Source organism: Sciurus vulgaris (assembly GCF_902686455.1).
Source record: "Sciurus vulgaris genome assembly, chromosome: 8".
Taxonomy (NCBI): domain Eukaryota; kingdom Metazoa; phylum Chordata; class Mammalia; order Rodentia; family Sciuridae; genus Sciurus; species Sciurus vulgaris.
Genome location: NC_136468.1, coordinates 86,770,131 through 86,794,872, shown reverse-complemented (window position 1 = coordinate 86,794,872; position 24,742 = coordinate 86,770,131). Strand labels below are relative to the sequence as shown.

Sequence of the window (24,742 nt, the reverse complement as noted above, 5' to 3'; positions counted from 1 at the left end):
TGGCTTAAAATGAAACAAATATTACAAAGGAGCCCGGTGCAGTGGTACATGCCTGTAATCCCAGCAACTTGGGAGGCTGAGGCAGGAGGATCGTGAGTTCAAAGCCAGCCTCAGCAACTTAGTGAGATCCTGTCTCTAAATAAAAAAAAAAAAAGTTGGGGTGTGGCTCAGTGCCCCTGGGTTCATTCCCTGGTACAAAAAAAAAAAAAAAAAAAAAAAAAGAAATGATATACAAATACTCCAATTTAGATTTTACAACTGACGAATAAGAGTCAGGATTCCTGAAGAATTTCTCTGAGGCCCCATATCAAGGATGACTTTTTCTGTTTAGAATTGAGGGTGGTTGGGAGATGTCAAACCTACCACAGAATTCCACAGGATAAATAGAACTAGCCAGTAAAATCAATGATGGGGTAACAAGGTACATTCAACACTAAATGTGGAGGGAAGTGACTCCAAAAAAAAAAATTGAGCAAGTAAAAGTCACTGAGGTTAAGTCAGGGTTTTTAAAGCACAATCTAAATATCACATTCAGAGGGGGCCAAGGAATCTTGAGTGATGAAGCATACAGGGGTGGGCAAGAACACCATGATTAAATTTTAGAGTGCTCCAGCATATTTGCTTGAATAACAATGTCGATTACTTGCTAGACAGGTGGTAACTTAAATATAATTGCCAGAGGGTTTAGATTTAACATGAGAAAACCATAGATTTGACTCATAGATCATCAAGGTTTTATTTGATGGTCGGTGGTCAATCCATATTCATTTTTAATTGAACTGGAAAATTGTGCAATTCTAATGGTTTAGAAATATCTTCCTTTAGGTTTTGTGTTTTGTTAAGCTTTGTTTCCTTTCGATATTCACCTGTCATGGATTACTTGAAATAATACTGATCCTTCTCATCAGCATTCCTTAAAAATGCTTAAGAATTTACTTTTGTGTCCTTCAGAATAAACATCCTTCTAGGTCCTTAGTGTTTTCACCTGTCATGTGGTCAACCCGTCACCCTTAGCTCTTGTTATGTGGCCAATGGCCCCCTTCAAATATGTCTAAAAAGAACATCCAAAACCATGTGGCTTTAACACAACCAAGCCTCATTCAGAGATACCATCCACCTCTCGCCTCTCAGCAACAGCATCTACCCGTCTCTCTGGTCGCACTGCGATGATATCTACATGTGTGGCCCATTTCCCTTATGGAATTCCAAATACACTAACCATATGACCCATTTCCACTCCATTCTCCCAAGGAAGTAGTTGTTGCCACCATTTTTTCAGGGGCGAATGGGGATGGGAAAGAGTCAGAACTGGAGAAAAACTGAAACACAAATGTGGAAAATAGTTTGCCTCACCGACAGACACTCCTTGCCAATGGCCAAGGATCTAACAACTGACAGTCCTTCCAACTTCTTACCCAACATGACTTATTTTTCTTTAAATGAGACCACACTGCCTGTAGAGATAGAGTCTGGCAGTTGGAGATCAGAGAAAGACACTGCATGTTTCCTAAACCCCACATGAGGACTTGGCCTTCCTCTTTGTGCAGGGATCTCTCCACCCACCCAGCAACAATCTAGTGCCTGCCTCCCAGCTGGGTTGGAGAAAGCCCCCCAGCAAGGGGGATCTGGCCACCAGGTGCTTGTTGTATGTGCCAATTTCCTTTCAGCAATACCTGGGGTGAGCTCTGCCCTTCATGGGCAGAGATGGATTCGGTTCCTGCCATTATTCATTAAGGAAGGAAGGAGGCAGCTTGTGCCCTGGCAATTATTGGGTTTTGCCCAGTGGGTGAGGGGCAATGAGAGGGCCTGAAGCAGAGGCCACAGAGAGGCTGAGCACCTGCCAGAATTAGTCCACAGCAAATCATTCAATTCCAGTGTAATCTGTATTTTGCATGAAATTTAGAAGATTAGGAAATAGTTTAAGAATCCCAGAACTTGTTCCCTTTTTAACTGTAACATTGTACCTGTTGGCCACTGTCTGCCCATCTCCTCCTCTTTCCTACCCTCCTCAGCCTCTGGTAACCACTTTTCAACTCTCAACTTCCAGGAAAGTCAATCAAAAATAAAAACAAGAATCCCAACAAGATATACCAACAGTATTTCTTTCTCTCTCTCTCACACACACACACACACACACACACACACACAGAACCCACAATGAAACCTTCCTTCAGGGAGGAAAACAACCATTTTCAGTCTTACCCTTGCTCCTAGTCTAGAGGACCAGTACCACCTTAGAACAGCAAATTTCTGTGGCTACAGTAGCACCTGGGTGACTGACCACTGTCCCTGTAGCTCTTAACTGAGAGAACTAGCCTGCACCCTGGACCTGTTACCCATTTCCTGGGTAATAGAGGGTGATTCCAAAGTGACGATTCTCTAACAGGAACTGAGGAAGTGGAACTGGGCTCTCAGCTAAGACTTATCCCACAGAACCCCCTCCCCCCATCACTCTTTACTCTCCCTCATGACAGGCTGCATTTTAGCTGAAATGTAATGAAAGAAAGTTGGCCCCAAAGGTGTCTCCAAATGTCTGTGCCCAGAACTAGAGAGAAGTTTTTGGCAGAACTTCCAAGGTATGAGCAAGCTCCTAACGGGGTTCTGGCACATCACAGACAATTAGGTGACTGCACTCCCTAATCAGCCCATGGGGACAGGGAGGCCATGCATATGCCAAATTTCTGGAAAAATGCTGCTTTGGTTGGAACTAGGGTCCTTTCCTTCTGTGTCCCCAGGCCTCCAGAGGCTAGAAGGAATACCAGGACTTCTAATTTCAGACAAATCTGACAGTGTTTATGGGGTGCTTAGGGTTGGCAACCACAGTGTGACTATGAGGTCTCCTAAATCCATCAGAACTGTCTGGAGGGAGAGAGGGACATTTGTGCCTATAGAAAATGGTCCCCTTTCCATTTTGTTCCAAATATGTGGAAGCTGTGAGGCCCTGTGTTTGATGAACTCTCTTGCCACGAGAAGTAAGTTTGAAGAGCCAAGTCACTGAGAATCAAGTCACAAATGGAGTGACTTTTTTTCTAGCTCAAGATGAAATGATTCACAGCTTCTTCCAAGCAGGAGGTGGAGTGGGTGGGGGCTCTTTCCCTGCAGGGGGTGGGTATCTGCCATCTGTGAGGCACTAGGTGTCCCACAGCTGGGTGCCTCCAGGGGTCAGCCAGCAGAAGTCCTCAGAGAAAAGAGCGCCAAGTCCTGCCTGTGTCCCTGGCCTACCCCAGCCATCCAGGTGGCCCAGGTTTGCTGTACACATACAAAAACCATTCACCTTGGCAGAAGTGGGTTTGCCCAGCAAGATGTGGTACGTGCCCCCACTGCCCAGCTGGTGGCAAAGCTGGGGCTCTGGTGTGTCTCCATTCCCAGTCTCTGCAGATGTGGCTGGCTGGGCAGCTGCCCCCTGGTGGAGTTCAGGTGCTGACAAAAATGGCCTTGGTGATTCAGCTAATGGGGAAATGCTTCCGAAATGAGTTACAAGTCAGTTTACAAAAATGGAGAAGGGGGGAAAAATCTATTAGGTTGCAATCTCTGGCTGGGAAATGCATTTCTAAAGGGAGTTCACATGCCATGGAAACAAATCCCTGAAGCCCAGTTTTAGCTTATTAGCGCTAAATTGGCCACAGCAAATGAGCACTGCAATTGTCAGTGACCTGAGGTTTTATAAGCACACTGGGACTGTTTGCGGAGATTTTATACGCGCCCCGCAGAGCAGCTGAGGGGCGGCAACTCAACCAGCTACTCCCACTTCCAGAACTCAGAACAGCCATGAATCCACCCCATCATGCAACCTTTGCACACGAACTTCCCTGGGGCTAGAACCTTCCTTGATACCTCTGTCCTACCACTTGGCTTTTCTTTATAATAAAGAACAAGAAGGAGATGGCACAACTTAAAGGTTCCATTTGAGGGAGAAGCCTTCACCTCAAACCATTTAGGTCAATTTAGAATATCTCTATCCTGACAGAGAAGTAGAGAGGGTGCCTATAAAAATCAGTGACAATAGTGGGGGTGGGGGTGGGAGTAGGTGCTGCCCAGTTCTGCCCTGAAGTGAGCAGAGAAACAGCCTCTTGCCCAAAGGAAACACCACTAGAAAAGTGAGCAGAAAAATAGCCTCTTGCCCAAAGGACACAGCTCTGGCTGGGCATTGGATTCAATTTGCCTTATGTTAGGATTATTTTTTATCTGCTTTTCTAAGTCTCATGGTTTGTGAAATTCACATTAGGGAAAAAGAAAAAAATACATAAATATATACATATACATGATAACCAAATATATTCATAATAGAGTAAAAATCTGATGAGTTCTGTAAAAGAAACAGGAAGCTGCCAAGGGCAGTAGTGGGCAGTAGCACTGGGAAGAGTAGTGAGTGGAGACATCTCAGGGGAACCTCAGGGAACAAGGGAAGCCAGGGCTTCCATCAGCAGAAGGGGGGTGATCCACCTGGTGCGTGAGGCAGGAGAGACGGGGATGCTTCCGGAAGTGAAAAGCAGCCACAGAATGAGGAAGAGGCGGGCAGCATACGTGGTAGAGGTAGGCAGGCGCTCAAGGAGGCAGAGCCTGCATACAGGGTTTAGATTTTTAAAAGTTTTATAAGAAACCCACGAAAACCACGCCGGACATGGGAAATCACATAAGGGAGTTTATTAAGCAAACAAAGTGTCTCCCTGCAGGGAAAGAGAAAATGAGAGGAAAAGAGGAAGGGCATGCGCTTCAGAGAGTAGAAAAGTGAGGAGGAGAGAGAAAACAAGAGAAAAGACGGCGGGGAAGCTATCCTTAAGCAGTTCAATTCCAGGGGGCTAACAGGGGACCAATAACAGAGAAGGATATTTGCAAGCTGACTGATGAACCAATAGCTAGCTAGGATGTTCACAGACTGACAAGTAGTTGGGAGGCAGGGAAATGGCTGCAGCCGAAAGGGCAGGGAGAGCAGCTTTCAGACTGACAAGCTAGGTTGTGATGTAACGTAAAGGGCAGGGGAGCAGCTTTGTATTACAAGTTTTCTTCTTGAAACTTCTCCACAACTCTAAAATAGCATCCTCATTCTAGTACTCTGACCAGGTCATGGCTTCCTCTGCACACACACTCACCCCCAAGGGTTTGCTGTGGCAGGATTCTTGGCTATTTGCTCTTTCTCTCTTCTAAGACCCCAGACTCCCTTGTGCCATCCTGTGGGGCATAACATATCTGTGTTAGTGACTGTCAAGTGGACAGTGTCTTCTCTTCCAAAATTCAGTATTTCACTAATTCAAATATTTATGGAATATTTATGTGCCAAGTAATCTGTTAGCTGGTAATATTTTTAAATATTAAAGCACCTGCCTAAGACCTCACATCTTGAGGTGGACTAGAGGTTAAGAGCATCTCCAGGACATCACCCATCAGTGGGGTTTTAGGTGATGATGGAGAAGGGTCCCAAAGGAAGAAGAGATTTTCTTTAAGAAGGGTCTGTTGGGTGAAACAGCATGCACGAGGCAAAGAAGATGAAGTGAGCTTTCAGGGACCAAGGGGTAGCTGGCCCCCCATACCTGTCAGATGGGTACATCCAGTTCTTAAGTGGAAGCATGAAATACCACCCCCAGAGTGTAACTTCTGTGTTTCTGAAGATGAGAAACAGACAGCTGGAAGGTGACATCCACAGATGAGAGGGATGTAGAGCTGAACCCAAAGAGGGTGGCATCAAAATATTGTGGCAATAATCCCACTGTAGTTCATTAGGACAGATAAAGCACAGATGAGCAAAACTTAGAAATTAGAGTCGTGCATTAGGTGGCTGTCTTGCTCTTGGTAGTTATTGGTTCTTTCCTAAAATGTTCTAGGGCAAGGGTGAGACCCTCATTGTGAGGAGGCATGACACATAGGGAGAGTTCACTTTTGAGACTGCTTAAGAGGTATTTATATACTTGTAAAAGAGCAACTATAGAGAAATATTAACACTGGAATTGTATGGGGGGGCACAGTATACAGAAGACTTCTTTATGGCAGGGATGTGACTGATCTTATGCATGTTTGCCACACACAGGGGATAGAACAGGAAGAAAATGGTTTACTTGTAACCAAAAAGGTATTAGTTGTATATAAATTTTCCAGACAGGAAGGTCTTTTAAAAATATGACCAATGATTCTATCTCTGGCATAACTAGTGGGTAGATTTGCCTAAAGCAGGTTGAAATGAACCAGGTGACCATTCTCCTCTCAACTAGAAAGACTGTTGGTTCCTGGGTCAAAGGGGTCTGTTTGCCTATGAACAATCCAGAATGGATCATTCAGCTCAGGTTGGGCATGTTAGGTTCTTTTGCCAGAATATTTTTCCTCCAAACACTGTCGATTCTACACTTGCTCATACTCTCTTCCTTCATTCTTGGCTGGTTAAAGAACAGATGGAATCACCAAACAGAACCTGCTTCCTTCTACCTTCCCATCCTATTTCACACTGAGTCAACTGAATGACTGATATTAATCGCTCTCTTTGATGGTATTATCAATAGCTTTTTTCCTCTTAATTCCTCTGAAAAGTTATTTTGCTTGTGCCATAATTGCTGTCCCTTATTCTCCACAGTAGACAGAATTTTTATGCAAACATCCTTCTATAAATTTGTTCAGTAACCAAAATTCAAATATTACCATGCCATTCAGATAGAAGTTTGAGGTGGTCTGGGAGCTAAGAAAGAGGGCAAGAAGTGAAATATTGTCACTAAATGTCCATCACAGAGTTGATACTAATCTACCCCTGGAACATAGTGAACTTTGGAGCTTATATTTGAGGCCCTGGGATAAGGAGACCAAATATAATATGTATCCGAGTTGAAGATGATGAGGAGCTTTTGTATATCTTTCATTTTCTGTAATGATGCCTCTCCCCAATCATTCTGTTCCACCTCTCACAGTTCCTCAGGGGTTGCCCTCCAACAGCTGTGTATCAGAGAGGGCGGGCTGTTCAGCGCCCTCAAGCCAAGGGAGGCCTGATCACAATCACGCCACATGCTCGGTGAATCTGATTTGGGACTCTTGGCTGAACTAAGGCGGTGGGAGTGCCAGGCACTGCAGGAGACACCAGATTCTGAGCACCATCCTGTAGGACCCACTAAATAGACCTGCCACCTTGCCTATCAATCAAACTGCAAAGCTGTCCCACACTCTGTCGCTCCTTGCAGGAAAGCTATGGTGCCTCTGAAGCTTTGTTACCAACCTGTATCAAGCTACTTCACTGGTATCTAACTTATTTTTCAAAACTACTCCAACCTCTCCAACTTTGATGTTGAACTATGTTAACAACGGCTGGCTTGGAAAGTCCCTGTAGGATTTGTAAGAAATTAATGTTAGCCTCCTCGCAACAGAAAGCTAGGGGTTTGCAAAACACACCATATGCTTGTCACTTTGCCAATGAATCAAGATGTTTTTGCAGCCTTCTGAGTCTAAATAATTAATGGTAATGTCTAAAGATTACCCCAAGGTTCAGCGAGTGAGGGTAGGGCCTTTGCAGTGTCCAACATTACTCAACCTCAGCTCAACCCGATATTTCATGTGATAAATGGTCAGGCTTCATGACCACCCCCTACAGACCCCACTTATCATCGCCATTGCTCATTTCTTTTGCTTTTTCTCTTTCTCTTCTTTCTTCTGTAATGTGCATTGCTGCATCTTCCTGCTCTTAAATACACTTCCATCCAGGTTCCTCAGCTTCCCTAAATAAATAAGTATATATGTACTACTGTATCCCTTAATATTAGCATTGTCCTTATCAAGAGATTAATTTTTATTTTTTCTTTAGATATGCATGACAGTAGAGTATATTTTGACATACTTAGGCAAACATGGAGCATAACATATCCTCATTAGGATCTCATTCTTGTGATTGTACATGATATGGAGATTCACTGGTGGTATACTCATAAGCATAGGAAAGTTATGTCTTTAAGAGATTAATTTCATTTCAATAAGCTCACCAATTAATCCAAAACAATGAATCAAACTAAATCAAGAGCCTAGCTCATTTTGATGATTATTTTTCTAAAAAAAAAAAAAAAAAAAAAACTTTAAAGAGGAAATATTAAGTGTTCTCTAAAAAGAAATGTCCATGATCGTTTTAAGTAATTCCTCTTAACCAGCAGAGTCCTTCTCTTATTTTATAATTCTTTGGGAAAAGAAATAACTTAGTATTGATTTTTGGTACATTTTTTACCTCTCATTTTAGCCTGTCAAAATGAAGTACTTTTCAGCCTTCACTTGACTGGGACATTGTGATAGTTTATTTACTTCTTTACTTGTAGTTTTTATTCATCTTTAGCTTATATAAAACCACGTTTTTTAAAATTTTATTTGTTCTAATTAGTTGTACATGACAGTAGAATGCATTTATGCAATTTGACAGATCATAGAGTGTAAGCTCTCATTTTTCTGATTATACATATTGCAGGATCACATCGGTCATGCACTCATATGTACATGAGATAATGTCTGCTTCACTCTCTCATTCCTTCCCCTCCCTTCGCTCTCCTCTACCTAGTATAAAAGTAACTATTGCCACCTGTTGTCCTGGCTCCTCAGGAGGCTGAGGCAGGAGGATCATTTGAGCACAGGGGCTTGGGGCCTTCCAAGGCAACATAGCGAAACCCCCCCCCCCCCCCCAGACAAAATTTTAAAAACATTCTAATATTAAGCCCTTTCACATGTGAGCAAAAAGTTCAATGTTTGCTGACAAAGGTTTTAATTTATCACCAACTCCTATAAAAATGGGAAATACCTTTATGTTCAGGTTATTTTATTTAACCAAATTATTATTGTTACTTATATATGTTTTGTTGTAGTTGACACTCCTTTTTCCCTAATTGCATGCACCTTCACTAATGTTAACTGGAAATTTGTGGAAGTCAGCATGACAGAATAACAGTTCAGTGTCTTAAAATGAAAATACTGTATTTTCTATAGTGTGTATCATTCTTCCAGGAATTCAATGACCATTTAGATACATTTTAGTGTTATTTTAGCATATTTGTGAATTGAACTCACGATTGTGCTTAATGTCTCATTAAATGTAGAAAGTTCTTGAGTAAAAGATTCATCTTTGCTTCAAAAAAGGTGCCAGCCCAAGTCACGTCAGGCTGCACAGTGGGGGAGTGCTTTAGAGACACACAGGACTGGATAATCAAGGACCTAGGTTTCTGGGCCCAGTGCCCTTAACTTCCTAAATGATGTTGATTTGGAGTACCTGACATCTCAAAGCCTGGATCTGCTCACCTACAAAGTTCAAGCATTAGAGTAGATGACTTCTAGGATCCACTATAAATCTAGGATTCTAGAATTCTGCTAACAGCAACAAAAATATTAGTATAAAAATATTGAGTATTTATGAGAGAAATTATAAAATTTTAAAAATACATACCCTGTCAAAGTTTGGTTAAAATTTCCATTGCTTCCCAATAATGTGAAAAAACATGTTTCAGTGCTGACCAACCCAAAGAAAAAGAGGTACGGAATTTATCAAAGAAAAAAAATCTTGAGTGATATTTTAGAAGTTCTCTTGTATTTACATTTTATTTATTCTGAAAGAAATAATGGCACACACATTCAGAATGGGGACATTCTTCAAAACAAATAACCATCTTTCTTGAATAAATAGCAATTAAAAGAGTAAAGGGGCCAACTTTGATTAGAGAAACCTGAGACATAACAAGTACAATGAATGGACTTTATTTGGATCCAAACTGCAAGGACCTTTTAAGGAAAACCAGGCATCACATGGTCATTAATCCAAGGTATATTTTTATATTAACCCTAGTGAAATACCACTTACTACATTTCAAAGATCATTGGAACTAACTTTAGAATGCTCATCACTACTCTAACATCCATATCTTTGCTCAGGTTCCTCAATGTGAGCACTTGACTGGAGTAATTCTAAGGAGCAAGAGTCAGGGATGAGGGGAAGGGAGGGAGGGAGGGAGGGAAGAAGGAAGGAAATGTGGTCAATAAAAGGATATATCTTTACATTGGATGTCAATAGAAGCAACTGGTGACGCTGTCTGAACGGTGACACCAAGTGTGAACTGTATTTTCAAAGGGAGAACAGGGGAAGAATCTCTCTGGCTCCCACCCTCCACGGGTCATACATGGACTCTGGGGGGCATTCTTCGGCCTGCACTTCCAGGTTGTACATGAGTAGACACTAGGCAGTTTCCCATGATGCTCTGGGGCAGGAGAGAGAGGTACAGACTGTCAAGTTGCACCTGCACGAATTCTGTTAAAGCCCACACAGGTGAATCTGAGGCTCTAAAGTGACGCATAAGACATCATCTATACATAGATGTTGAGAATCAATATACACATTTAAAAACGATTGATACTTAGATGTGCTACAGCAAAAAAGTAGATAATTGAGGCTTATAAAAACACCTTTTACCTAAGATCCCTAAATTCAGAATAAAAGAAACTTGGAAACATGACATCCAATTTCTTCATTTCTTAATTTTACCTTGGGTATACAGATTATATATAATATTATATATAATCATGTATGATTTTATTATATATTAGAATATAAAATGTTCTGTCATAGTATTAATAAAAGTGGAGAAAGATGCTAGGAAAATAAAAATAAGGTAGTATTTTCAGATTTTCTCTCTAAAATGAAAGGGTAGATATACTCCAGTAACATTTCTAAGAACAATTTTTCTAAAATTTATTTTCATGTTGAAACTGTATTCTTGGTAATATTTACTTTCCCTTTGGCACAATTTATGATTCATAACTAGAAAAATGTTAGCCTTTAAATGTCATAAGAAATTTATCAAAAATGCCATGCATTATATTTGCCATATTTTGTGGAGTTGAATGACTGGGAAAGAAGTATGTAATTTAACTGAATCAATAGTTATAGTCACCTTCTAGGTCATCCTCATGAGACACACTGTATGCTTTATACAAAGATTAAAAGAAGTATTTAATACTTCTGGGCAGAAAGGCAAACACATACAAAAATCTTAGGTTGTAGTTAAATCAATACTTTAGCTGAATTATCGAGATCCGAAGAGAATGTGGTTTGGGGCTTATAAGTAGTGGTGATGGTTTTGTAAAGAAGTTTGACATTACAGAAGTTAATTTTCCATTCAACTGAGTATTACCCGGATATTTGAGCTAAAATCAAAGGGATCCTAATTATAATTCTCTTGATAATTTTTAAGTCACTAAATTATGTTTATACTGATGGCATAATATTGTTGAAGCCTTCTCTTAGGACTTTAAAACAGTCTTTGACAGCCATGAGTTGATTCTCATCTTTACAATTTTATTCCCAAAGCAGGAGAGCTTCACATTAGCCTAAAAGAAATGCCAGCTCATCCACAATAGGCAGTAGTGCTACTAGGCTTAATATGATCATAAATGAATCTTCTGGATCCAGGGAGCCCAGCATCTAGAGCAGGCTTTCTCCAAGTAAGAGACCACTTAACCTCTTACATGTTAAAAATGTAGGCACTGGGCTCCAACTCAGACCCAGTGACTAGGACCTTCTGCAAATGAGGCCAGGAATCTATGTATCTATTTTAAATTTCCCAGATTATTTTTATGCATGAAGAAAGGTTGCAACCTTAACTCTAGAGAAAAGTTGCTCTGAGGGGGTAATGAGGCAGCTGTTTCACATTATCTATTCTGACTCTTCCCTGATGTCATTCTCCCTAAATTTTCTTGGAAAGATAACAACAAAGATGTTTGTTTGGCTTCTCTCAGGGAGTAGATTTGCCAAGGGAGCCAGGGGTCTGGACAGTCTGAGAATTTTGGAGACTGAGGAAAGAAACTCCCGATGCCTGGCTGGATTTGAATTTAACTTTGGTCTCTCTCTTTGTTCTGTGTCAGTAATTTAAGAGTTGCAAGAGAAAAAATGTGGCCAGTGACTCCAGACAGGGTAGTATGTTTATTTTTCAAATCGTAGTAAAACAAACAACTTCAAACCCCTGGTCTTGTTTTCCTTTCCCCCTGTGAACTTGGGTGTAGTGTATGAAAATTTCTAGCTACTCAACTAGTGAGGATCCTACACCAGAAATCCATGTGTTCAAAAATACAAAGGAAAGCTATGACAGAACATTGCCCTATACCTTGGAAACTACCTTCAGGAAAAATCTCTCAACTTCCTAGATTATAGAGAATTCACTGGGAAATTTAAAAAAAAAAATGAAGATTTCACATTCATAAGAGGATATGCTGTTCTGAAAACTAGTCTGTCCAGTGTGAGTAGGGACCCTCACTGCTTAGCAGCCCCCCACCACCTACCCATGCCCTCTCGAACCCTAAAATATTAGTTTGTTGTCAGAGTTATTTATCCATCCGATTATTCCAGCAGTCTTTGGGTTTGGGAATCTTCTTTCACTTTTCTCATTAAATTTCAGTTTAGAAAGATGGCATGTTATGAATTTCTTTATATAAACTTAAGAGAATCAAAGCTTAGACATCTTTTAGAAGCTAGTGTGGAAGCAAGCTGAAGGTTTGTAGAGGACAGCTATGCTCATTGTCTGCCCTCATGATTGGTCAAATAGGCAAATTCTAAACCCAGCTCCCCCTCTGTTGCAGGAGTCACCACCATTCCCAAGCACAGGGCTGGACAGACCCCAGACCTTCTAAAATCATGTCCTTTTAATGTTTCGCTATAACAAAACCTTGGTAATTCTGGACTTGTAATTATTCCTGCACCAACCTGTTACCTTTTGTATGAACAAAGCTTTAACTTTATTAACAGAATTGGAAAGGTCAAATAAAATGTGACATACTAGCTAATGAATAGAATATTCTATTAATTTTTAAAGTAGTTTTTAAAATATGGGAAGATAAAAATCCAGAGAAAAATTAATAATGAGAGCCTCTTTCCTATGCGTATGGGGTGTTACTTTGGGAGAGACATGGCTGAAAGGCTAAGGTGAGCCAAGCTTGACAGCTTCTGGGGACTAGACAGAAGAAAACCCAGAGTCTAGTGAGACGGTTAGCATTAGAACCCCGAAAGACCACACTATATAAGGTCCCTCCCACAAACTGAAACCCATCTTTGAATCATGTCAGTCCTTGGAATTAGACTAAGATGATGTGGCAATATTGTTGGGAACTTCAAGTGCCTGGAAGAAGATAATACAATCCCAGGCCATAAGCAATTTTTAAAGAATAACATTTGGCACCTAACTGAAATTAACCAGGCACTCAAAAACAAAAACAAAAACAAACAAAAAAAACCATGAATGAAAACCAAAAGACAGAGGACAATAGAAAATAGAAATTCTGGTATTGTAGTTTTCAGATAAAGATGTTAAAAGATAACTGTTTGAAAAGAGGATAACACTGAGTATTTCAATAGAGAACTGGAAATTCTTTAAGACGACATTTATTTGGTAACTAGTAATATTGAACATGTTTTCATAGGATTATTGGTCATATTTTTCCATTTTTATTTGGTTATGCATCTCTTCATAAACTGAGTTATAAACATGGATCTGTGAGTTCTTGATATTACTACACTGTTGAATTATGTGGTATAAATATTTTCTTGTAGTCTTTGAAAGATATCATTGAGAAAATTAAAAGATAAACCAAAGATAGAAATTTTTAATTTGATAAGAGCCACTTACCAAAGTTTTCTTTTCTGGCTTACACTTTTGTGTGTTTCATAGGAAATCTATAACCTCAGTGTTCACCTTTAAAAAGTTAAGAGAATGAAATCCAATAAATCCAATGTAAGCAGAAAGTGGAGGGTGGCAGGGATCAAGATCAGAGTGGAAAATGGAGAAATAGAAGACCAAAACCAAATGGAGATCAAAAAATTGACCAGACTAATCAGGGAAAGAGTAATAAATGGTGCTTACAGGGAATGAAAGAGTTGACATCATTCAGATTCTATAGATAGTAAAAGGATAATAAGGATATAATTAGAAAATTTAGATGAAATGGAGAATTTGACAAAAAAATCACTCAAAATAATCTGATAATTCTAAATGTAATAATAAAATTAATTTACATATTTGGGAATCAATTCGACAAAAGTAAAACACCTCTACAATGAAAATTACAAACACTAAAAGAAACTGAAGACCTTAGAAGATGGAAAGACCTTCCGGGTTCTTGGATAGGAAGAATACTGTCAAAATGGCCATACTTCCAAAAGTGCTATACAGATTTAATGCAATTCCTATTAAAATTCCAATGACATTTTCATAGAAATAGAAAAAGCAGTTGTAAAATTCATTTGGAAAAATAAGAGACCCAGAATAGCCAAAGCAAACCTTAGTAAGAAAAGTGACATAGGAGGTATCATAATACCAGACCTTAAATTATACTACAGAGCCATAGTTACAAAAACAGCATGGTACTGGCACAAAGACAGACATGAAGACCAGTGGTACAGAAGACAGACAAATCCACATAAATACAGTTATCTCATACTAGATGAAGGTGCTATAAACATACATTGGAGAAAAGATACCTTCAACAAACAGTGCTGGGAAAGCTGGAAATCTATATGTAGTAGAATGAAATTGAACCTCTCTCATGCTGTACAAAACTCAACTCAAAGTGGATCAAGAACCTAAGCGTTAGACCACAGACTCTGTTCCTACTAAAAGGAGAAGTAGCCCCAACTATCCACCACGGCAGCTTAGGAACCAAGTTCCTCAATTAGACTCCTAAAGCATAAGAAATAAAAAAATAAATAAATGGGACAGTATCAAACTAAAAAGCTTCCTCACCACAAAGAAAACAGTCAGGAATGTGAAAAAAGACCTTACAGAATGGAGGAAAATCTTTGCCACCTGTACTTCAGATAGCGCATTCATCTCCAGGATATACAAAGAACTCAAAATACTCAACACCAAAATAGCTCAATCAATAATTGGCTAAGGGACTGAAGAGGTACTTCACAGCATACAAATGATAAAAAAAAAAAATATATATATATATGAAAAAAATGTTCATCTCTAGAAATTAGAGAACTGCAAATCAAAACTACACTGAGATTCCTTCTTACCTCAGTTAGAATGGCAATGATCAAGAACATAAGTAACAATAAATGTTGGCATGCATGCAGGGGGAAAATTTCACTTATATGTTGCTTGTGGGACTACAAATTGGTATAACCACTCTGCAAAGCAGTATGGAGTTTCCTTAGAAAACTTGGAATGGAACCATCATCTGACCCAGTTATCCTGCTCCTTGGTTTATAGCCAAAGGACTTAAAAAATCAATGACACAGTCACTTCAATATTCATACAGCTAAATTCACAATAGCCAAGCTATGGAACCAACCTAGGTGCCCTTCAACAGATGAAAGGATAAAGAAAATGTGGTACATACACACAATGGAATATTATTCAGCCTTAAAGAACAAAATTATGGCATTTGTAGGCAAATGGATGAAACTGGAGACTATCATGCTAAGTGAAATAAGCCAGTCCCTGCCCGCTCCAAAGAAAACCAAAGGCAGAATTTTCTGCTATGTGGATGCTAACCTACAACAAGGGAGGGGAAGATTAGAAGTTCATTGGACTAGACAAAGGGATATGAAGAGGAGGGAAAGGGGATGGGAATAGAAAAGACAGTAGAATGAATTGGACATCTTTCCTATCCTTATATATGAATATACAACCAATGTAACTCCACGTGCATGATACACAACCACAATAATGGGATCCTAATTGGAACAACTTATACTTATTCTATGTATGTATCTCAAAATACACTGTCATGTAGATTTAAAAAAATACAAACATTATGTATAATATCTCACAGAGATACCCATTTAGACCCACATAGATTTGACACATGGACTTCTAAGAGGATATATATTAATATAGAAGTAATTCCAGGAGAATGTAGGTTTTATTGTAAACAATAATACCCAAAGGACTTAAAATCAGCATACTACAGAGATACAGCCACATCAATGTTCATAGCTGCTCAATTCACAGTAGCCAGATTGTGGAAGCAACCTAGATGCCCTTCAATTGATGAATGGATAAAGAAAATGTGGTATATATATATATATATATATATATATATATATATATATATATACACACACACACACACACACAATGGAATATTACTCAGCCATAAAGAATGATAAAATTATGGCATTTGCAGGCAAATGAATGAAATTGGAGAATGTAGGTTTTGAATTATTTTTTTATATTTTAAATATTCCACAATGAAATTATGATGCTATACAATCAACAAAAGTTGCAGAAATTTTTAAAAATGATTTTATAGGTAATTACTTTCCAAGAAATTAAACTCCAGGCCCAGATGAAGCTATCAGATAAAGCTATTTCACTAGTGAAGCCTATAAAACATTCAGGAAAACATCCTATTACTTCTACATAAACTTTTCCAGAAAATTGAAGTAGAAGGAATAATTCCCATCTAGCACTATGAGGCTAGTATTACCATTAAACCAAAACTAAATGAAGACAATACAAGAAAAATCAATGGACCAAAATCCTTTATGAACACATATATGAAAAATAATATTTTAGGAAAACAAATCCAATATATTAAAAAGCATAATAACATGATCAAGTTGGTTTTATTCCAAGGATTATGCTAGGTTGGTTTAATGTCACATGGTCATTCAATTGTTTCAGTACCATTTGAATTATTCTTTCTCCATGCAGCAACTTGGTGCCTTTATTAATTTTTCTCATGGATGTAAGGTTTACATTCTTTTAGTTCCACTGATTTGTATATTTTAAGGCCAATGCACTATTTTGATAATTTTACATATAAAGTCTTGAATTTATATTGTATAAATTCAACTTTTTCAAGGTTAATCAATTAATGTAATTCATCATATTCATAGACTAATAAAAATCCAGATGATCATTTCAATATATGTATAAAATATTTGAGAAAATCCAGCATTCATTCCCAATTGAAAAGTCAAAAACAAAACATAGGAACTTCCTCAATAATGAGCATCTACAAAAAATATCCATAGTTAACAATATAATTAATGGTGAAAGACTGAGTGATTTATACCCTAAAGTGAAAGAAAAAGAATGTTCACTTCTTTATTTAACATTGTATCAGAGTTTCCATCTAATGTAATAAGAAAATAAAACATGGCATATCATATAGAAAAATCAATAGTCAATAGCATGATCTCTACAATTCTGTAGAATCCCCAACAGCTACTAGATCTAATAAGTGATCACGATTCAAGACCGATATACAAAAATCCCCTTGTATTTTAGACCAGCAATGAATAAGCAGAAATTTAAAAATATGAATGCTATTTATAATTGCATTAGAAAATGTGAGATACATAGGAATAAATCTGAAAAATTATGTGCAAGACCTATGTACCAAAACCCACAAAATATTACCAGAAATAATGACCTAAACAAAGGAAATGATAGTGTATTTATGGATTGAAAAGCTCAATTTTGATATCATTTCTCCATAAATTTATCTGACTCAACACTGTCCTTACTGAAATTTCAGCAGTTGATTTCTATTGTAAAAAAGTAGATTCTAAAATTCATATGGAAAAGCAAGAGGCCAGAACAGACAAAACTTGAATGTTGAAGTAAAACTGGAGGACTCATACAATCTGAATTCAAGATTTTTATATAGAATAAAACACTGAGAAGTTGATATCAAAATAGACAAAAATCAGTGAAAATGGATAGAGTCAAAATAACCGCCCCCACCTATATGGGCAATTGACTTTTGAAAACTTGTTAGAATGCCTAGTATTATAAAACATGGTTGCATATTGTACTGGTGGGAACGTGGGAGAACTAGAGCTCTCATACAATGCCAATGGGAATGTAAAATGGTACAACTACTTCGAAAACAGTTCTGCTTATTTATCCAACCATTCTATCCTTGGTATTGATGGTAGAAACCTTGCATATCAGTGTTCACAGCATTTTATTTTCAATAGGTAAAACTGGAAACACAGAAGTTTAGCAATAGATAAAATATAAATGTTCATTAACATTGACTTGTAATTTATTCACATAATGGTAGGCAACTCAGCAATAAAAGGCACGAACTATTGATATATGTCACAACACCAGAGCAAAGAAAAAAATCTTAGAAATAGAAACCTAGATTGGCGTCTTGGTACAGAAGATAGGAGACTCTGGGTAGAAGGAGTGTGGGGGAAAAAAACAAAAATAAAAAGCTCTGCAGAGCCAGGCACACGGAGCACACCTGTAAGTTCAATGACTCAGGAATCTGAGGCAGAATGATTTCAAGTTCAAGGCTAGCCCCAGCAACTTAGCAAGGCCATGAGCAACTTAGTGAGACCCTATCTCTAAAGACAAAAGGGGAGTGGCTGGGGTGTTGCTTTGTGGTTAAGTACCTCTGCATTCAATCTGATACCAAAAAAAAAAAAAAAATGCTGAGTGAAAAAAGCCAGATAAAATATGTGTATATAATTTCATTTATATAAAAGTTCTAGAAAATCTAAACTAATTTAGAGTGACAGGGCAAATAAATGGTTGCCTGTAGGTAGGGAAAACAGGGAAGGGCAAGATGTAGATATCACAAAAGAAAATTTTGATTTTGATGGTGATGAATATGATCATTATCCTTGATTAAAGATTTTGTAGATGTATTAAGTAAAAAATAATCAAATTGTGCATTTTGAATACATCAGGGTTATTCTATGCAAATTATACCTCAAACTTTTTTTTGAATGAGTGGTGCAATTTCCCGAGAACCTTACACCTAGAGTCTTCTCTTGGAATGCACCAAGACACCAATCTAGGTTACTGGCTGTTTTCCTAAGAGTGTTCCTTTACTGTCATTCTGGTATTCATCTCTGCCTCTTCTCTGCAGATCTCTTGACTTGGATTGGATGCCTTCCTCTTTCTTGGATTACTGCCTCATTAAGGTGGGGCACATTTTTTAGTAATTTTTCCAAAAAAAAAGGTGCATGTGATATAAACTTCCGAGATCTTCTGAGAGGAAAAGTATGACTTCAATACATCCTGTAAACTGACAGTTTAGTTCCTTCAGAGCTCAATTTAAATAGAAAGTTCCTGATGCTTCAGGACTAATTCTAATCATCAGCAATGTTTGGACGTCAGTTCTCCAATCATTCCAGGATAAACATTGGTGCTTTTCTAACCATGAATGCCAATGACATTGAGTCTACCACTGATGGTCACTTCATACAGCTGTAGCTGCAAGGCTTAGATCATAACCCTTTATCACTCTAGGGTAGAGGCTGATACTATCTCCAATCAAAAATACTATCTTAGCAGAAGAGAGCTGGAGATAAGTTTTTGGCAAGCACTATTGCCATTATATTCTGGTCTCTGATTACACAGAGAACTCATTGATGCTACTCTAATTACACAGTGTAAAAAACCCCAAAGTCAAAGTGAGTATCTGATCCAGAGTCTGACATCTCATTCTGCCAGTCTAAGCTCTTCCCTAGAGTATGATAGGCAATGGGAGAAGTTGATACCTACTTCTAAGGTTGTTACTGTGACTCTAGCATCCCTGGTATGTATGCTATCTAGACATTTTCTGTTGTTTGCAAAACATCTTGAATATGAGTCTTTATTCTCCTGTCCCTGCCTCACTGCCTCTATTCCATATCTAGTACCATTTAACTGATAGTTTGACTGGATATAAAATTCTGGATTGGAAATAATTTTTCTTTTATAATAAATAGCTTCATGAATCCATGTGCACTCATTACTATAATAATATTTTTCTGATTTCTTGTGAATGTGACAGTGTTTTGCATAAGACCTTCTTGCTTGATTTCCTTTTTGGAAACTTATTATCTGACCCAGTATTCTGAAATTTCATACTTCTATAACTTGGTATGGGTAAATTTTAATCTATTAAAAATGTATAAAAAGACATAGTTGGTAGTTTCTACTGGAAATTCTTGTACTTTCATTCTGGAGAATTTTTCCTTGAATTATTTGTGATGATTTCCTTTTAATCTGGAGCTCTTATATTCAAATGCTGAATCTCCTGGACTAATCCTTACTAATTTTTCTCCCTTATTTTCTATTTATCTTTCAACTTCTAGGAGATTTCTTCAATTTTGTCTTAAATCTTTATTGTGAATTTTTCATGTTTGCCATCATATTAATGTCAAAAACCTTTGTCTTTTGAATGTTTCTTTTATATAGTCTCCAGTTCATTGTTTCATAAAATATGCTCTTAATTCTGTAGATAAATTGAGTTTTTCTTTTGTCTGTTAATACTTTTTTTCTTCTATATGCATCATTGTCTCTGTTCTGATTTTCATTTTTGTTCTTAATTGTTGGAAGTTATCCTCAAATGTCTATTATCTTTAATAGAACAATCATGTTCAAGGGTGGAGCCCTAAAGTCCTAATTGGAAACGTCACATGGGAAACTGGAACTAGTTAACTGGTTTATCATGTACAAGAGGCTGTGATTAAAAAAGGAAAGAAACTTCTCAGAATATGTGCACATAAGTTTTAAAATTCAGGTTTGGGGGTTCAAAAATTCAGAAGTCCTTTAATAATGAAGTAAAATACTCTTTGCTGCTTTTATACCTTGAAACTAATTAGCAAATAAATAATTTTCTAAACTTTGCTTGAATACCTGAAGGGAAGCCCACTGTAATGTCAATCCATTTTGTCTTGTAACAGTTCTGTTATAAAAAAAGATGTTATTCTTTAATCAAAATTATGTCTCCACAAGCTTTATCTTTGTCTTCTTCATGCTTATTGCATATATAAATGTTTTTTTTTTTTTTTTGAGAAAGAACTAATGATTTTTATTGTCCAAACAAAAGATCTTAACAGAAGACACAAATAAATTAGTTGTTCTGACAATTTTAGACTTCAGGGCTTCTCTATGAGAAGATCAGCTCCTTATGTAAACAAAACTCCTAACCAAAACAAAAACAGCAAATATCTGAGACAGTGTTCAAGACAAATGTACAGTGAGGAGAAATAAAAATGCAATTTCTAAGATATGTGTTGCATAAAGATATGAGGCTGGTTTCGGTGAAAAATGCTTTTCTTCCATTGAATACTTCCACCTCCCTTCCAAAAAGTTAAGCCCTGACCTGGACAAAGAAATTGAAATAACTGACACTAATTTTGCATGAATAATTTAACTGGACCAGTGTATAATCTAACTGTACTTACCATCTTATTTACTCTAAAAAAGGTGAAAATCCCAGGGTCAGGGATATAGCTCAATGGTAGAACACTTGCCTAGAATGGGCAAGGCCCTGGGCTCAATCCCCAGCACCACCCAAAAAAAAAAAAAAAAAAAAAAAAAATCAATATCAAATCAATAGACTTACTTTTTCCTTTTAGGAAGTTTCAACCAAATTGGAGTTAAATCTCACTTTAAAGTGCAAGAAAGGATATGCAAGACTAGTGTTTGTTCTGTGACATGTATATGAGAAGTATCCCTCCAACAGCAGTGGCCCAAGAGGTACCAAGAAGCATGAAGAACTGGCTACAGGACAAAGCAATCAATCCATTAGACTGACCAAAAAGCAAGGAGACCAGTTTTAGCCTAGAAAAGAGGAGTTCCTGCCAAGTCTGGCTGTTAACTGTACCAGACCTTAAACAGGTTGTAGGTCCCCCTACCTAACAAGGCTGGAGCACAAGATCAGCAGAGTCAAAAGGGCCAGTCACCCAAACTTGTCAGCAGGCACCCCTACACTGTGATGTGTTAATGCTATGCTGATGGCGGTAAAAAGAAGCCTAGGCTTTGGAATAGCATAAACATTTACCTAGTAAGCAATGATCAAAGTCCTGGTCTGGGATAAATGATACAAGAAAGGGTAAAGAAGTCCCCCAAACATCACTGCTGAGACTTTTTAATCTGACTCTAAAACACTACAGGTTTCTTCCACAGAAGGACAAACTGCACTGATGTTTCTCAGAATTAATTAACTCTCCACCTCTAGCCTGTTTTTGTTGTTTTTGTTGTTGTTGTTGTTTTGTTTAAATATATCTTTCCTATGTCAGAGCCAAGGTAAAAGAGGAGTAAAGGACAAGAAACCCTCTGTCGCAAGTCCCTGGGACAGAAAGCACTCTAGAAGCCAGAGGGTGTGAGCACATTCAAGTCACGTGGCTTGAGGTTATGGGTCCGTGGCAGTTGTTTTTTCCCTTCTATGGCTGGGACATCCATCTTGGGCGGCTTGAAGGTTGCTGGATCTTCAGCCATTCGGGTGGCCTGAGCACGGATCAGCTCCATGGGAGAGGGCTTCTGGGCTCCTTTGTAGGCCTGGATGGCAAAACCTCCAGAATCAGACTTCTGAAGGGGTCTTGGACCAAAAAGGCTCCATTTATCTGATGAGTTTCTGTCCTTATCTCCATTTCCAGGATCCATGTTACTAGGATTTGGACCAGGTAAGGCTGCAGAGGAACCAGAAGAAAACCAGCCTCTGGGCCTCTGCTTAGGGGAAGAGTGAGGGGTGCTGCTTGGGGTAGACTGGGCTGATGCAGGCTGCTTCTCCTCCTTTGTTATCTCTCCACTCTGTAGCTTTAGTTTATGGAGTGCTTCTGCTACTCGAAGGTACTTGGTTTCCTCAGTGGTAAGGCCCTTGTGGGGTGTATAGCCAGCATCTCTCAATCCTGCCTGTTGCTCAAAACGCTGAATGCTCTCCTGTGTCTGTTTTGTGATCAGAGAATTCATGATGACATGGGTAGCTTTGGCCTTCACCACCGGGACCTTGTCCGTAATGTCAGTGACCGTTGACAGGGTCATGGCATGGGGGGGATACACTGGCCTCTCCTTCCTCCTCCTTGGCAAGGTGCTGATACTTGCGCTCTGGAATCACTGGCTTCCAGGGAATGCTGCCCATGTCCGATGGAGGAGGAGTCATGGGTGCAGGGTCCTCAAGGGCATCATCATAGCTGAATGCCCGGCGGCACATCCCGATGGGCAGGGACATCTTGCCTAGAGGCCCGCTAGGCCCAAGAGCAGGTACTTCTGGTTGTCTTGAAGCCATTGATAGACTGGGATCCAGGTGTTTTTTTCTTTATAATTCGGAGCTAAGTCCCTGCCACCTGTGTTCCCGCTGCCTCCAAGCTGCCTGCAACCCCAACTCCGGCACTAAAGAGGATCCGAAGACCCACGTCTCTCAAGAGGTTGTGGCGCAGTCCAGACCCAAGCCATCTTGAGAGCGGCGGCAAATCCGACTGCCCCCACCACCGACTAGAGAGCACAAGCTGTGGTCTATATAAATGTTTGATCAGAATTTCTTTTAACTTTTTTTAGGGCCTTTTTACATCATTGACATTAATAATTCAACATTTCTGGGCAAATACTCTAAAACATACCTGTTTCTGTCAAAATATTAGAGAAAAAAAATTAGAAAATAAGCTGTCTCCCACCCAACCTCCCACAGACATTGCTGGTGCTTGGACCTGAGCTCAGTTTGAGAGGCCAAATGGAATTCCTGCAGATCAGATACCGATTTATATTGGGAAGAGCTAATAACTACTGGCAGTGAGTGCCAGGTGAAAACTATACCTGGTTATACTGGAGGTCAGAGAAGTCAGTTCAGCCTTTTGTATGTTGTTGTTGCTGATGAGAATCAATCAGGGCTGAGTCCCATTTTCCCAGCTGAAGATCGAACACTCAAGAAAAGCCAAGGCAGCAGAGGACGCAAGTTTTATTTAAAGGATAGAACAGAGAGAGACTTTTCCACAGAGAAGGGGCCCCAGAACTGGGTGTCCAAGGAAGTGAGGGTATCCTGCCCTTTCGTAGGTTTTAGATTTCCTTTGTTCTCATGCCCTCTTTCTCTCCTTATCTTGCTTACAAGACTAGTGGCCAAAAGGTGGGAAAGCAACCTTCCAGGGGTGCCTCTCCATGTCTGCTCAAATGGTCAGGAAAAGCGCCACCTAAGAGGTGGGGACTCCTACCACTCCCTGCAGGGAGGGAAAATTCCTTGGAGGCAGGTAGCCTTGGCAACAGGTTGAAGGAGGAAGGGGAAGGGCTTTGGAGATATTAGTGTTTTATTTCCTTTCCTCTTGAATCAGCCCCCATCTTGTTGATGGGACCCAATGATTTATTACCTTACACTGACTGTCCTTCTGCCACCCAACCTCACTGGTATAAATTGACTGAATTTGGGGAACTTTGAGAGACCATTAGATCTCCAGACTGATCAGAACCCTAACCTTCAATTCTCCTGTGACATAAGGAAGCTCCTGGGCTTTTAGAAGTTTACAATAGCTTAATACATGGCTTTCTTCCACTAAAAGAGATCAGATCCATTTCACAGACTCTCCATAAAATATCTGGAGTACAGTCCTTTTGCAACAGCCTAAGTTAAGGAGTTTCACAGGAGAAAAAAAAATCCACTTGTTTCTACTATCTACAGCAGAAGACGAGCTAACAAAATACATAGGCACACTGCTTTAGAGGTGGAAAATTCCCAACATAAAAACAAAACACTAAGTTACTACTCTGTTTCCTTAAAAGCCAGATCTTCCACATCACAGCCCCAGAATGGAATCAAAGCCCCTTTAAAAGCTTTCCATGTCACATTTTCCCCTCCGCTTTAATACACAATGGCGGATGAACTTCTAGTCTCTAACCTGGCTCCACCCCAGCACCTGGCTTTCTTGCCTCAAGTGAGGAGCAGCCAAGAACAAACTCAGCAAGAGGGAATGTGCAGGGAGGGCAGGAGCCAGGGGGAGAAGAAGTCCTCTCCCCCAAGGTGACAGGCTCCACAGCTGTCCCAGGCTTCAGAACCCCGCAGTGCCAGTCAGGAGGCTGGCTCTGCCACATCTCCTCCT

General features: G+C 39.2%; 1 pseudogene across 1 annotated transcript; it reads right to left on the bottom strand.

Moving 5' to 3' along the window:
* Positions 1-20,949: 20,949 nt before the first annotated feature.
* LOC306667588 (putative monooxygenase p33MONOX) lies at positions 20,950-23,168 on the bottom strand (annotated as a pseudogene). Its single transcript has one exon. The product of its transcript is annotated as a putative monooxygenase p33MONOX (transcript).
* Between the last annotated feature and the right edge of the window lie 1,574 nt (positions 23,169-24,742).